The sequence below is a fragment of the Schistocerca nitens genome, chromosome 2, assembly GCF_023898315.1.
Source record: "Schistocerca nitens isolate TAMUIC-IGC-003100 chromosome 2, iqSchNite1.1, whole genome shotgun sequence".
Taxonomy (NCBI): domain Eukaryota; kingdom Metazoa; phylum Arthropoda; class Insecta; order Orthoptera; family Acrididae; genus Schistocerca; species Schistocerca nitens.
Window position 1 is genome coordinate 958,842,532 of NC_064615.1, and position 13,995 is coordinate 958,856,526.

The following is a 13,995-nucleotide window of genomic DNA, read 5'->3' on the forward strand; positions in this document are numbered from 1 at the left end:
TCGGGAAAGGAGATGGAGGGTGTGGAGATGGAGAGAGGGAGGGACACAACGGTAAAGGCGCGGCAACTGGTCGGGAGTGGAGAGGAAGGGAGACACCAGGGGGTGAGGGGGATCAAGGCGACGGACAACATAGAGTGTGCGGATGTGTTCAAGGAAAAGGAGAAGGTGGGGGAAGGGGATGAGGTCATAGAGGATGCGCGTGGGGGACGGAAGGCGGATGCGGAAGGCGAGGCGGAGCGCATGGCGTTCGAGGATTTGGAGGGCGTTATAGAACCGGGGAGGGGCGGAAATCCAAGCGATGCTGGCATAACAAAGGATGGGGCGGATCATGGATTTGTAGGTGTGGAGGATGGTAGAAGGATGCAGACCCCACGTCCGGCCGGACAGGAGTTTCAGGAGGCGGAGGCGGTTGTGAGCTTTGTTTTGGATGGTAAGGAGATGGGGAGTCCAGGTGAGGTGGCGGTCGAGGGTGAGGCCAAGGTATTTGAGGGTAGGAGTGAGGTGGATAGGACGGCCATAAATGGTGAGGTAGAAATCATGGAGGCGGAAGGAACGGGTGGTGCGGCCTATGATGATCGCCTGGGTCTTGGAGGGATTAACACGGAGGAACCACTGGTTGCACCAAGCGGTGAATTGGTCAAGGTGGGTTTGGAGAGTACGTTGGGACCGTTGAAGGGTAGGATAAAGGGCTAGGAAGGCGGTGTCATCAGCGAACTGGAGAAGATGAACAGGAGGGGGAGGTTTGGGCATATCAGCAGTGTACAGGAGATAGAGGAGAGGGGAAAGGACAGAACCTTGGGGCACGCCGGCAGAGGGGTAGAAAGTACGGGAGTTGGAATTGTGGATAGTCACATAGGAGGGACGATGGGAGAGGAAGGAAGCAACGAGACGGACGAAGTTGATGGGGAGAGCATAGGTCTGGAGTTTGAAAAGGAGCCCGGGATGCCAGACACGGTCATAGGCGTTCTGTAGGTCAAGGGAAACAAAGATAGCAGAGCGACGGGAGTTAAGTTGGAGGGAAAGAAGATGGGTAAGGTTAAGGAGCTGGTCGTCAGCAGAGAAGGAAGGCCGGAAGCCACATTGGGTAAGAGGAAGGAGGCGGTGCTGGTTAAGGTGGCAGTGGATACGGCGAGAGAGGATGGCCTCAAAGACCTTACTGAACACGGAGGTGAGGCAGATGGGACGATAGGAAGAGGTATCAGAGGGGGGTTTGTTAGGCTTAGGGAACAGCAGGACACGGGAAGTCTTCCACAGGTCAGGGTAAAATCCAGTGGAGAGGAGGACATTGTACAGGGTAGCAAGGACAGACAGGAAGGATGGAGGGGATTCCTTGAGGTGACGGTAGGTGACGCCATCATGACCAGGGGCGGTGTTGCGTTTGGAGCGGAGGACGAGTGTGATGTCTTGCATGGTGATGGGAGTGTTGATGTCGGAGGGGGGTAGCCGATCCAAGTACTGGAAGCTAGGGGCGAGCGGGGGGACCGAGGTGTCAGTGCGGTCAAGGACAGTGGGGAAGAGGGAGTAATCAAAATGGGGATCGTCAGGAATGGAGAAGACCTCGGATAGGTGGGAAGCAAAATGGTTAGCCTTACTGAGGTTGTCAGGAAAAGGGCGATCGTCATGGAGGATGGGGTAATGTGGGGTGGGATGGCTACCAGTAAGGCGGTGGAAGGCTGACCAGTACTTGGAGGAGTTGACAGGGAGGGTGGAGTTGAGGCGTGTGCATGTCTGACGCCAGTCCCGGCGTTTCTTTGCTGTAAGGAGGTTCCGGATATGTCGCTGTAATTGCCGGTGGCGGGTGAGAGTATCCCGGTCACGAGTGCGGAGGAAGGAGCGGTAGAGCCTGCGGGATTCACGCAGAAGAAGGACGGCCTGCGGAGGAAGCGTAGGGCGGTGAGGGTGGATGAGTTTGGTAGGGACATGAGCCTCCACAGCGTCAGTGATGGTCTTCTGGAGGAAGGAAGAGGCATGGGTGATGTCATCAGGGTGGTGGAAAGTGAGGGGGTGGCTGTCGACCTGTAAGGCAATGGATTCCCGGTAGGCATCCCAATTGGCACGGTGGTAGTCATGGACAGACTTTGGAGGGGCAGGGGGGCGGGTGGCTGCAGTGGCAGGACGGGTAGAGGAGATGGTGAGAAGGACAGGGAGATGGTCACTACCGACGGGATCGAGGACATCAACGGCAATGCGACCAAGGAGGTTGGGGGAAGCGAGGATAACATCGGGGGTGGAGTTACTTTCAGGACGGGTGTGCTGTGGGAGAGGAACAAGGTCACCATGGAGGGTGGCAAGGAACTGATGCCACCGCCGAAGGGTGGCAGGGTCACGGCTGTGGATGTTGAGATCAGCGGCGATCACATAGGTGGAGAAGGTACGGTCAACATGGGAAATGAAGTCAAAGGGGAGAGGAGCTGCGGGGCGAATATAGATAGTGGCACAGGTGACGGTGAGGGAGGGAAAAAAGAGGCTGAGGAGAAGGTGTTCGGTGGGGTCATTGAGGAGGGGTTGTGGCCGGACAGGGAGATGCCGGAGGTGGCCGATAGCGACCCCGCCTCGAGCTAGGGGAAGGGGATTGTCAGTGCGGTGAAGGAGATAAGGGGAGATGCGGACCACATGGTGGGGTCGGAGGAAGGTTTCATTAAGGATGAAGGAGTCAACCTGGTGCTGGGAGAGGGTATGCATGAAGAGGTATTTGTTTGCAAGGAGGGAGCGAATGTTGAGGTAGAGGAGACGATACTGTTGACGAGCCATGAGAGTGGGTGCGGGAAGGGTGCGGGAAGGGGAGAGGGGCTTAAACGAGGGTGTCTAGACGGGTGAAGGTAAAGTGGGCCTGGTTGTGGGAGTATGTGGCGTAGGTGTTTAAGTGGAAAACAGAGCGGGCAGCGAGGGAAATCTGCTGGAGTGTGTGGGGGCGCTGGAAGGGGTGGATGTTCTGCAGGACGACGGTGAGGAACCGGATGATGTCTTCTGCCGTAGGGGGAGGGCGGAGGGAATTGTTAGGGTGGATAGGTGGGTCAATGGGGCGAAGGGGGACAGTGAGTTCAGGGTTGGTGGGAGGGGGCTTGGCTTTGCATTTGGAGGAATAGGTGGGGTGAGGTTCATTGCAGGTGTTGCAGGATGGGGGGGAGGCGAGGTTGGGACACTGTTTGAGGAAGTGGGAGGCTTTACAATGGGGGCAGGTGGGTGGGTTCTTGCAGTTCTGGGTGAGGTGGTCATTGTACAGAAGACAACGCTGGCAGCGGTAAGATTGAGGAGGGGAACGGGACGGGTCAACAGGGTGGCGGCGGTTGAAAATCAGGGCTCCCTGCGTGAGGAGGTGGTCGATGGAGGAGGGGGACTCTGTAAAGATACGCATGAGGAAAGTAGGGCCAGAGGAGTTGTAAATACGGCGGGCAGAGCGGATTTCCAGGGAGGGGTGGGCATTCAGTTCCGCCAACACCTCAGCCTCCGTGACCACAGGGCTGAGTTTTGTGATGACGGCAGTGAGGGTCGGCGGACGACGAGGCGGTTGGGGTTGGCGAGGAGAGGAGGATGTAAGGAATGGGGTGAGGGATGCGTGGGGCCCAAAGGTGATGCGGGGAAGGCGCCGGAGGAGATCAGTATGGAAGGATGGAGAGGGAGACTTGATGAGAACAGAGTCTCTGCGAGGGATAAGTTGGGTGATGGGTGCACTGGGGATGTACTTCCGGATTTCAAGGGTGAGGGTGCGGGCATCCAGGAATTTCGGATCAGGGTTTGCTAGGACAAAGGTATACAGGGAGGGGGCTGGAGAGGAGGGAGGTGGGGTGGTATCCATAGTGGGGTCAGTGGGAGGTGGGGGAGGCGGGGCGGGCAGTGGCCTTTTGGAGGAAGGAGTAGAGGAGAGGTCGCCACTGGGCCGTTTGGAAGATTTTTTGGCGGGTGTTGCCTGGGAGGAGGGATGAGGGACTGGATGGATGGGGAGGTGGTGGGAGGCAGGGCCCTCCTGTGAGGCAGGAGCACTGGATGAGAGGGTAGGGCGCTCTGTGGCGGCGACTGTGGCGCGGCGGGCGGAGACTCCGGTAGGGGAAGCAGCGGTAGTCGCAGGGGGTAGAGGGGGGAAGTCGTCTCGGCGGGCGACAGGAGTGGGAGGGGGGTTGGGAGCAGGGGCAGAGGCAGTAGCGGGAGAAGTAGCAGGGGCAGTAACAGGGGCAGGAGCAGGAGTGACGTACAGGTGGGGATACATCGATGGAGAGGAGATAGATGGGGAGGAGACTGTGAGTAGGGGAGGTGCATGAGACGGGTGAATCCCAGAGGAAGCACTCCATGACGTTACAGTGGGGGCAGGTGAAGGAGAGGTGTAGATGATGGTGGTAGTTGGGGCGTCCATGATCGCAGGCGGCAGCGAACACCGAGAGACGGCGGCAGAAGAAGCGGCGAGCACCAAGAGACGGCGGCAGAAGAAGCGGCGAGCACCAAGAGATGGCGGCAGAAGAAGCGGCGAGCACCAAGAGACGGCGACAGCGGCGGCGGCGGCTGAAGAAGCGGCGACCAGGTGGCGGCGGCAGAAGAGGAAGCGGCGAGCACCGACAGACGGCGACCAAGCGGCGGCGGCGGCGGCGGCGGCGGCGGCGGCGGCGGCGGCGGCGAGCACCGACAGACGGCGACCAAGCAGCGGCGGCGGCGAGCACCGACAGACGGCGACCAGGCGGCGGCGGCGGCGGCGGCGGCGGCGGCGGCGGCGGCGGCGGCGGCGGCGGCGGCGGCGGCGGGCAGCAGTGACGGCGTGCAACAACGCGACAAGCACGAGCGGGGCTCTTCCACGTCGAAGGTACACCCTGAGAGTAGCCCAGGCAGTGCGAGTCCTCGATGAGGAAGTGAGGGAATCCAACCCTCGAATCGTGCATAGTCAGCTGCTTGTTATCCCTTATATACAACGCCTCAGTCATAGTCGCTACGAGAACACGTATAATGGTCGCTATTTCAACTGTCTCAACACATTGACACACATGTTTTTAGTTTGTTTTAATAACATTACTAATTTCGGTTTTTAAAAGATGCTTCTTTCTTGTTTGTTCTGTAATTTACAGAACTTATGGACGCCTACTGAACATAATTTTACGACAGTCGACATCTCGTAGGCGTTGACACAAAGTAATACAAACCGGTTATCACTTTACGTAATTATTTTTAATGTAGGTTAACAATTCTTTTGCTATTTGAATAAGTGCTGGATATCGTGCATAGTCTGTTTAATTTCTCTAAAGTACGATGTACATTTTGGTATAAGTGACACTGTTACTTGTCCTTCCTCATGTTGGTTTCTCGATGATTGATGTATACTACTTGTTCGCACCTTACATTTGCACGGCGTTTTAATTTAATTATTAAGTAACGGCAGTTTCGTAATGTGATTATTTTTAATATATTTGACTCCTTGGTATTAATGTTATTATTTTTTATATATTGACTCCTTGATATTAACGTTTGTTACCTAAATTACGAACGTTGTACTTTTGACTTCCCACGCCAGATGGTGGGTGTTACGTTTTTTAAGAAAGACGTGTGTTGCGCCTCTTTTTATGTTGTTCATTTATTATTCTTTGGCATTGTCTTTTGCTTTTTACATGTTCTGCACGCTAATAACTTATCATCGATCTATTTTATGTTTCATAGTTTATAAAAAACAATATGCCAATGTATTTTAGATATTCTCCTGCATCTGCTATGTGTTGTACGTACATTTTAAATTTGAATTACTACACCATTCACAAAAGTACAAGAGTTATTTAGTGTTAATAATTCGCAAAACCAATAATACTATGTCTTCACGTGACACATGTCACATAGAGGGCGTGTCAAGCCCCGTCACACCGAGGTCTGCTGTACAAGTGCAGGTAAACAGCGACCTCAGTCTATGTGATCGCCGTAATGCATAGTGTCAACAGTGCATCCCAATTTAAGTTATACAATATAGGTTTGTTTCTAACAAGTGTAATGTTCATATACAGATGTAATTGTGATTTTCTATGTTGTACTCTCTGATCGTAATGTGAAAAATTTTTTAACTTCTAGCACTGAAGATGGTCACTCAGTGACAGAAAATCGATTCTGCAATAGTAAAAATATACGACCAATGCTGTCTCTTTTTTCAAGTTCTACTGGTACTTCTAAGGCTGGTGCTGTCATACGGCGCCTTCAGAGTTCATTTCTAAGAGTTTCAAAGTCTTACGAATAGAAATGTAGCCTCCGAGTTACCGGCGCTTACATATTTTCACCACTACGCCCGTACGCCATAAGGGCGCACGTGCATCGTCCCTGTGGACGGCATCCATGTCAAGTACGGGCGCAGCTTTTCCATTTGCAAAGAGGCCTCATCCAGCAAGCTACGAAACTGCCGGCTGCAGGATGGATTGTATTATGTCCAGTACGGGCAGCAGAAGTCAATTAGAAGTGGGCCTTTACTAAACTTGTGGTAGGAACATTAGGCACTAACTGTGTCGAAACCGTCATGTGAACAGGAAAGGCCTACCAAAGTGATTCAAAAGAAGAAATTTGAAGCAAAGTAAATGACGTTTTTGGGGGAAGAGTCCTATTGTAGCCCTGAACTGAAAAAATAAACCTGATGTACACTGTCTCATCCCAAAATATCAGGCAAACACCAAAGACGTTTCTACACGTTCAAATGCAGGTTAGCAACAACAATAAAGCCGAAAATTGTTGTAGATTATAAGGCGAACAGACTGATGTACACCGTGTTAGTCAGCGTTACAGATACTACCCATTCGCAAGCAAAACAATGAAGCGGTGGAAAGAAACGTGTCGTTCATATTTTCATAAAATCTGCTGTGAATGGTTTTATTTTGTACAAATGTGTCACCGACCAAAAAATACCTCTAATGGACGTTATGGTCGTCATTTTCTAGAAGAGGTACCATCCACTGCCATTAAATTGAGAACCGCGTGCTACTGACAAAAGAAAGAAAGTGACAAGGAAGTGGATAACGAAAGAAAGTAGGTAATGGTGCAAAGACTTCAACGTTGGACAAAACGTAACATAATGTTTTCTAGATTACAATTTGAAAGTAAATTACATATAAATTTCAGATAATCTTTTCTGTCTTCAAATTTGAAATAATTTTTGTTTTAATTTCCACTCGAAATCTTTACGAGCAAAGTTTAAACATTTCCCAGGGGCAAGTATTTTCATAGTTTTGGCAACGCTGCTACACCACTACTGATGTGAACATGTATACAAGGTCATTCTTACTAAGGTTTAAAAAGCTCCGAAGTGATGTGGTCCACGCTCAGACAAGCAATTTAATATAAGACACATGGGCCGCAAATGTCGGGAAATGCCCGAAAAGTGGGTGAGAAATTGAAGTTGAACATGTAACTTCACCAGATAACGTACCTCGCCGCATCTGTAGTGGTTGATTCTATGGGCCAGGCGCTTAGGGTCATCCCAACCTAAATCACGTACTCACGTCGGTGTAGCTTTGGGCCTACGTGCGCGAACTTAGAGCGTGGGGCTCATGGTTAGAGTCTTGCGTCTGGCAGGCAGAACGTTTTTATACGTTAGACAATTATATGTTTTCACTGAGGTAAAATTTGTTATTTTTTTATGATCTTGTCGTATCCGCTGGTTTATTGCAGAGTGCAATACATCAAAAACCTACCTCATAGCGTCACAAGCAGATCAGTTGATTCTTCCTAATTGTATCGTTACCAGGAAATAATACCTGTAAGAAGGGACAAAACGAACGAAACAGAAAATAAAAATGTCTTTCACTTAGTTACTGCGAGGACATTAATTTTGTAACCTCTAAGTTTACAACAAGTCACATTTACATAAGGTGTCAGAAATTTGCAGCGTTTGCTCCAATGGAAGTATTTCGTTTGCTCCAGTGCAAGTATTGCATCGCTCAATCATCTGTTCATGCCCAAGCCAAACCGCTGCAAGTGCGGCGACGTGCATCCTCAGGTGACGTCACATATTCTGCACTTCCGTTTTTGGGATATTTCTCGGCACTCACGATCCTATGTGTCTCACACTACCCTTTTCAGTGTCATCCATGTCGCTTCGGTAGCTTTTAAACGTTAATAGGAATCTCTCTGTATAAACAGCGTAGTTCCTAATCTCTAAAATATATGGTTTAAAATGATACTAGATGTGTGCCTTTAATATGGTTGACCATCGTGTAACTATACTTTCAATTTGCTATAGCATCGCCAGCTCACTTGTGCATTCGAAGAGTACACATAGTAGTTTTGAATATATTATAATATTTACAATTTTGGTAAACATTTTTGGAATACAGTGATCAATTAATTGTTATATTTTGATTAAAATTCAGTCTTGATCACGTTATGTCTGTTTTAATGAAAAACCGGTTTCGGTTTTTTCTATAAAACCATCATCAGACCCATTGGCTCCCTAATCAGTTGACTGCACAGCAACAAGGAGAGCTCCACCTACCAACCCAAGGGAGCCAATGGGTCTGATGATGGTTTTATAGAAAAAACCGAAACCGGTTACTCATTAAAACAGACATAACGTGATCAAGACTGAATTTTAATCAAAATATATAATATTTACATCTACAATCTGCAAACCACTCTAAGATGCATCAGAGAAGGTACTTCTAACTGTACCGCTTACAACAGTTTTTTTTTTCTTTTCGTGGACGGAGCACGGAAAGTATAACTATGTAAATGGTTCTTTGCATACTGTAATTTTTATTTTTAATCATTTTGTGCCTCAAAAGCTAAATAATGCAAACGTTAATGAAAACCATTACGTTTTTTGACCAGGTGGTTTTGCCACACAAAAACTAGATTTGTTCTAAAAATGTTCAAATGTGTGTGAAATCTTATGGGACTTAACTGCTAAGGTCATCAGTCGCTAACCTTACACACTACTTAACCTAAATTATCCTAAGGACAAACACACACACCCATGCCCGAGGGAGGACTCGAACCTCCGCCGGGACCAGCCGCACAGTCCGTGACAGCAGCGCCCTAGACCGCTCGGCTAATCCCGTGCGGCCCCAAATGTTGCCAAGGTAGTTACTGATACGTTGCAGACGTTTCTCTGCGATGTCCTTACACATCTCCATACAGTCCCGATCTCTCCCCGTGAGATTCCCATATTTGTGGAATCCTGAAGAAGGATATGCTCCGGCGATTTGGTTGGGAAACGCTTCAGCATCCTCCGTACATTGCGGATGGTTCACCGTGTCATTTTCACATCTTTGGTGAACTGAAGAAAGACATGCGTGAATGTTGGTTTCAGTCGGACGAGGAAGTTCAAGAGCGGGTGTTGTTGCAGATCCGTCAGTGGTCGATCGCTTTCCTCGAATCCGGAATTGATCATCTTGTCTCCAAGTGGGATGAATGTCTTAACGCGTATGTTGAATACTTTGAATTGGAAGCATTCCACGGTCCCGTTGTGGTGGATTTTAGGTTATCATTTGGTTCAAAAATGGCTCTGAGGTCATCAGTCCCCTAGAACTTACAACTACTTAAACCTAACTAACCTAAGGACATCACACACATCCATGCCCGAGGCAGGATAGAAACCTGCGACCGTATCGGCCGCGCGGATCCAGACTGTAGCGCCTAGAACCGCTCGTCTACCTTGGCCGGCGGTTATCATTTGACTGCCCCTTATACTGTGCTGAGAACTATCCTCAAGAGCTGAATTTTCAGCCTGTTTTGTAAGCAAACCATATAACGTAACTTTCTAGCACGTTCTCTAATCTCTTTTCGGTACAATCGTTTGACTCTACAAAATGGTTACTACAAATTTTCATTACAGAGTACTATTCTGTTTGACTGTTATTCTAATAGCACATTAACAGCATAACAAAATAAATATCAGGAAACACGCTATTAGAGATGAATCAAACGTTAACGTGTGTAAAGAAGTTTTTACAACAAATTCAATTTCATAACGCTAGTTTAAATTCTTAAATTACATGACGAAACTTTTTGTACTGGAGATGACCCTGTTAACTAACCACGAAAGGTTATAAATATGGTATTATTCACATATAAAACTAAATACGCATGTTTAACCTTGGTATGATATGGTTTAAAGTTCTGTATTGGATGGGGTTTCGAACACCTAATCGACTGTTAATTAAGCACAATCAAGTGTCAGGTATCGAAATTTTCACCAGTAGAGAGATTATTGAAAGTGATATGACGAGGCGAAAATTTTCGGCTGACTGGTATTCAAACGCAGCAGCTATCGCCATCATTTCCTAGCTATGAACAGACATTAAATATTAGTTTATTTCATCGGTACCACATGTACTCATGTCTGAACTGGAAACTATATCACTAAATGTTTTGTGCTGACTGCAAATCGAACCATCGCATATGTCATCTTTGCTGACAATATTCGAAGAAACATGAACTATTGAACTCTTTTTCTAGGTAGGAGTGCCACATGGGAACCTGAAATGACACGATTAAAAGCTTTGTGTCTGACTGGGGTTCAAATGCTTCACATGGCTCTAAGCACTAGGGGACTTAACAAAATGGTTCAAATGGCTCTGAGCACTATGGGACTTAACTTCTGTGGTCATCAGTCCCCTAGAACTTGGAAATACTTAAACCTAACTAACATAAGGACATCACACACATCCATGCCCGAGGCAGGATTCGAACCTGCGACCGCAGTAGCAGCGAGGTTACGGACTGAAGCGCCTTGAACCACTCGGCCACAGCGGCCGACTGACTGGGAGTCAAAACAGGCGTCTATTGATACTGTTGACAATACGTGAAGAGACGTTAAAACTAATACACTCCTGGAAATTGAAATAAGAACACCGTGAATTCATTGTCCCAGGAAGGGGAAACTTTATTGACACATTCCTGGGGTCAGATACATCACATGATCACACTGACAGAACCACAGGCACATACACACAGGCAACAGAGCATGCACAATGTCGGCACTAGTACAGTGTATATCCACCTTTCGCAGCAATGCAGGCTGCTATTCTCCCATGGAGACGATCGTAGAGATGCTGGATGTAGTCCTGTGGAACGGCTTGCCATGCCATTTCCACCTGGCGCCTCAGTTGGACCAGCGTTCGTTCTGGACGTGCAGACCGCGTGAGACGACGCTTCATCCAGTCCCAAACATGCTCAATGGGGGACAGATCCGGAGATCTTGCTGGCCAGGGTAGTTGACTTACACCTTCTAGAGCACGTTGGGTGGCACGGGATACATGCGGACGTGCATTGTCCTGTTGGAACAGCAAGTTCCCTTGCCGGTCTAGGAATGGTAGAACGATGGGTTCGATGACGGTTTGGATGTACCGTGCACTATTCAGTGTCCCCTCGACGATCACCAGTGGTGTACGGCCAGTGTAGGAGATCGCTCCCCACACCATGATGCCGGGTGTTGGCCCTGTGTGCCTCGGTCGTATGCAGTCCTGATTGTGGCGCTCACCTGCACGGCGCCAAACACGCATACGACCATCATTGGCACCAAGGCAGAAGCGACTCTCATCGCTGAAGATGACACGTCGCCATTCGTCCCTCCATTCACGCCTGTCGCGACACCACTGGAGGCGGGCTGCACGATGTTGGGGCGTGAGCGGAAGACGGCCTAACGGTGTGCGGGACCGTAGCCCAGCTTCATGGAGACGGTTGCGAATGGTCCTCGCCGATACCCCAGGAGCAACAGTGTCCCTAATTTGCTGGGAAGTGGCGGTGCGGTCCCCTACGGCACTGCGTAGGATCCTACGGTCTTGGCGTGCATCCGTGCGTCGCTGCGGTCCGGTCCCAGGTCGACGGGCACGTGCACCTTCCGCCGACCACTGGCGACAACATCGATGTACTGTGGAGACCTCACGCCCCACGTGTTGAGCAATTCGGCGGTACGTCCACCCGGCCTCCCGCATGCCCACTATACGCCCTCGCTCAAAGTCCGTCAACTGCACATACGGTTCACGTCCACGCTGTCGCGGCATGCTACCAGTGTTAAAGACTGCGATGGAGCTCCGTATGCCACGGCAAACTGGCTGACACTGACGGGGGCGGTGCACAAATGCTGCGCAGCTAGCGCCATTCGACGGCCAACACCGCGGTTCCTGGTGTGTCCGCTGTGCCGTGCGTGTGATCATTGCTTGTACAGCCCTCTCGCAGTGTCCGGAGCAAGTATGGTGGGTCTGACACACCGGTGTCAATGTGTTCTTTTTTCCATTTCCAGGAGTGTAATTACTATTAATCTCTAGTTTAGAGTGCACATACAATAACGTGATATGACATGGTAACAAACTTTATGCTGTATCTGCATTCAGAAATCAGAATCGAACATTTCGTTTGAAATCTTGTGGAAAGAAGGAAATGATTCAGTTGAAACTTCCTGCCAGATTAAAACTGTGTGCCGGACCGAGGCTCGAACTTGGGACCTTTGCCTTTCGCTGGCAAGTGCTCACACAAGGTAGAGCACTTTCCCGCGAAAGGCAAAGGTCCCAAGTTCGAGTCTCGGTCCGGTACACGTTTATAATCTGATAGGAAGTTTCATATCAGCACACACTCCGCTGTAGAGTGAAAATTTCATTCTGGAAATGATGCAATTGTCTCTTCCTGTGAAAAGGAAGATCTGAGTTCGAATCTCAGTCCAGCACCAATACTTTCATCTCAAGCCCAAATACAATAAAAAATCAGTGCCCAGTGACCTTACATGACGATTGGTTCGTTAATAAAATAAAATTTCTGATACATGAAAGCTTACTCTCTACAGAGTTTCCACTTACAATAACTTCTTCCGCTGTCATGGCCCAACCAACATTGACCATCTACTGGTCAGTAATAAAGGGATATCATGTCTAATATGGATTTAAAGTCAGGCTTCAACACTATGTAATATCGTTGGTATTGACAGAGGTAAAATAGATCTGTTCGTATTCGTTATAAACGATTAAAAATGGTCGTCTGAAGTGTTAGTGGAAAATAGATCTTATACATTCAAAACCAAAGTTATTCCAGCATTGTGTGTTTTCGACTACCGGTCAGCATAGATGATTTCGTGACGGTATTTCTAGTTCTATACGTCTCTCGGCTGGTGGAATGAACTAATATTAATTATTCAGGGCTAGAAAACAACAGCAATATTTGCCCGGTTCGAATCACTAAAGACAGAACATTTTCTTCTCGTCATATCATTTTCACTCATCTCGGTATTGGAGAAAAATTTCGACATTTAAAATTAGATTGTCCTTGCTTAACAGTTGATTACAAGTTGTGTTCCAAGTGCCACCCAACACAAAACTTTGCAAGCCGTCTTTACAAGTTTAAACAACCGTACACTTTGTTTTTTGTGACTGAAGCCATACTGAATACTGAAGAGTTGTTGTGTTTAATTAGCAGAGACCGAGAACTAGACAAAGATTTATAGATGTCTTCCAATGGGTTTTAGTTCTGAAGAGTTGCTAGGTCGACGAGATGACGTTTTGAGTAATGAATGTATACTTTGATCGTTGTTGTTTTTGGAAGGTAATCTTACACTTCCTCAAAAACTCTGAAACAGGTTATTTTTATTTGTTTCCTTCCCTTAGATATTACCTGGGACCCTGCCAGTAAAAACGGTATGTTCCCTCTGGACAAATAATTAGTCACCACCTTAAAAGATCATAGCACTCACCTTCGAACGCCGATTATGAGGCCCTACATCTCTAGAGCACGTCATGGCACTGAAAAGATGTGAATGTGCCAGTTGATTTCGTGGAATCAACGATGTATAAAGAGTCGTCAGTATAACGTAAGCATCTATCGTGTTTGAACGTGCCGTGAATAAAGTTTCCCGATTTGTTTGTATCAAAGCGAAATGTGCAACGCTTTTACAAGGAATGGTGTACCATTCACAACCATGTAACACGATTGTAGAAAGACTCTAACGGACAGAAGTGGTAGACGAGTTTCACAACTTTGTTAACGACAGTTAGTTTGAAATCCTACAAGAATTTCTGTTGTCAGTGTGTGTATGTCCATATCTCAATTTCGGAGCAAACATTG

General features: G+C 48.2%; 1 protein-coding gene across 1 annotated transcript in view; it reads right to left on the minus strand.

The window, feature by feature from the left end:
• The window catches only part of LOC126234736 (sodium-coupled monocarboxylate transporter 1-like), a 146,727-nt gene that overhangs the window by 106,607 nt on the left and 26,125 nt on the right, over window positions 1–13,995 (minus strand). The window lies entirely within an intron of this gene.